At 35.6% G+C, this 2236-nt stretch overlaps 1 non-coding gene across 1 annotated transcript; it reads left to right on the top strand.

Annotated features, from left to right (window-relative positions):
- Positions 1-352: 352 nt before the first annotated feature.
- On the top strand, positions 353-482 carry LOC112863008 (small nucleolar RNA SNORA42/SNORA80 family). The gene has a single exon (XR_003223849.1). It is a non-coding gene; the product is annotated as a small nucleolar RNA SNORA42/SNORA80 family (small nucleolar RNA).
- Positions 483-2236: the final 1754 nt, after the last annotated feature.

Below are 2236 nucleotides of genomic sequence, written 5' to 3'. Positions count from 1 at the left end.
ATAAACCTTTAGCCAGACTCATAAAAAAAGAGAGAGAGAGGACTCAAATAAACAAAATAAAAAATGAAAGAGGAGAAATAACAACCAACACCACAGAAATACAAAGGATTAAAAGAGAATATATGAAAAAATTATATGCCAACAAATTGGACAACCTAGAAGAAATGGATAAATCTCTAGAAACATGAAAGCTCCCAAAACTGAATCAGAAAGAAATAGAAAATTTTAACATATCAATTATAAGCAATGAAATTGAAGCAGTGATCAAAAAAACTCCCAACAAACAAGAGTCTGGGTTCAGATGGCTTCACCATTTGGTGAACTCTACCAAACATTTACAGAATAATTAAGTGCACGGTGATGGACTGATGACAGCCCTTCTCTGTGGGCCTTTCATAGTGTGCCGGTGCCAGAGATGCATGCAAACCATTGCCCAGCCTTCTCACCAGTGGGCTGTGAGCACTGAAGGGAGCTGTACAGTGTGAAAAAATGACAACAAAAATAAAACATAGAATTAATATGTATTCTTCTTAAACTATTCCAAAAAATAGAAGAGGAAAGAAACCTTCCAAGTTCATTCTATGAGACAAGCATTACCCTGATACTAAAACCAGATAAAGACACTACCAAAAAAAAGACAACTACAGGCCAATATCTCTGATGAACATAATTAAAAAATCCTCACTGAAGTATTAGCAAACCAAATCCAAAAATACATTAAAAATCATCCACTATGATCAAGTGAGATATATTTATTCCTGGGACCCAAGGGTGGTTCAATATTCACAAATCGATCAACATGATACATCATATCAAAAAGAGAAAGGACAGGGGCACTTGAGTGGCTCAGTCAATTGAAAGTCCAATTCTTGATTTCAACTCAGGTCATGGTCTCACAGTTCATGAGTTTGAGCCCTTCATAGGGCTCTGTGCTGATGGCGTGGAGCCTGCTTGGGATTCTCCCTCTCTCTGTGCCCCTCCCCAGCTTACACTCTCTTGGTCACTCCTACAATAAACAAACTTTAAAAAAATTTTTCTTAATTTAGCAAGAGAAAGGATAAAAACCATATGATCATTCAATAGATGCAGGAAAAGCATTTGACAAAGTACAACATCTATTCATAATAAAACTCCCTCAACATAGTAGTTATAGACAGAACATATCTCAACATAATAAAGGCCACATATGAAAAACCCACAGCTAACATACTCAATGGTGACAAACTGAGAGCTTTTGCCATAAGATCAGGAATAAGACAAGGACATCCACTCTTACCACTTTTATTCAGCATACTACTGGAAGTCCTAGCTATAGCAATCAGACAAGAAAAAGAAATAAAAGGCATCCAAACTGGTAAAAGAAGTAAAATTTTCATTATATGTAGATGATATGATACTGTATATAGAAAACCCTAAAGACTCCACCAAAAAACTACTGGAACTGATAAATGAATTCAGTAAAGTTGCAGGATACAAAATCAATTTACAGAAATCTATTGCATTTCTATATACTAATAATTAAAGCGCAGAAAGAGAAATTGAAAAAAAAATCCCATTTATAGTTTCACCAAAAATAATAAGATACCCAGGAATATATTTAATCAAAGAGATGAAAGGCTGCACTCTGAAAAACTATAAAACTCTGATGAAAGAAATTGAAGATGACACAAACAAATGGAAAGATATTCCATGCTCATGGACTGGAAGAACAAATATTGTTAAAATGCCCATACTACTCAAAGCAATCTACAGATTTAATGCAATCCCAATCAAAATACCAACAGTGTTCTTTCACAGAACTGGAACAAATAATCCTAAAATTTGAATGGAACCACAAGACTCCACATAGCCAAAGCAATCTTGAAAAAGAAGGTAAAAACTGGAGGTATCACAGAGGCACCTGGCTAGCTCAGTCGGTAGATCATGCAACTCTTGATCTTGGGGTTGTGAGTTCTGCCCCCATGTTGGGCATAGAATTTACTTAAAACAAACAAAGATTTTAAGAAAAACCTGGAGGTCTCACAATGCCATTTTTCCAGACATACGCACAAAGCTATAGTAATCAAGACAATATGGTACTAGCACAAAAATAGACATATAGACCAATAGAACAGAATAGAGAGCCCAGAAATAAATCCTTGATCATATGGTCAATTAATCTTCAGCAAAGGAGGCAAGACTATGCAATGAGAAAAGGACAGTCTCTTCAACAAATGGTGCTGGGAAAACTGGACAG

Source organism: Puma concolor, chromosome B2 (assembly GCF_028749965.1).
Source record: "Puma concolor isolate L17-30 chromosome B2, mPumCon1.1.hap2, whole genome shotgun sequence".
Classification (NCBI taxonomy): Eukaryota; Metazoa; Chordata; class Mammalia; order Carnivora; family Felidae; genus Puma; species Puma concolor.
This window is presented reverse-complemented; position numbering and strand designations above follow the sequence as displayed.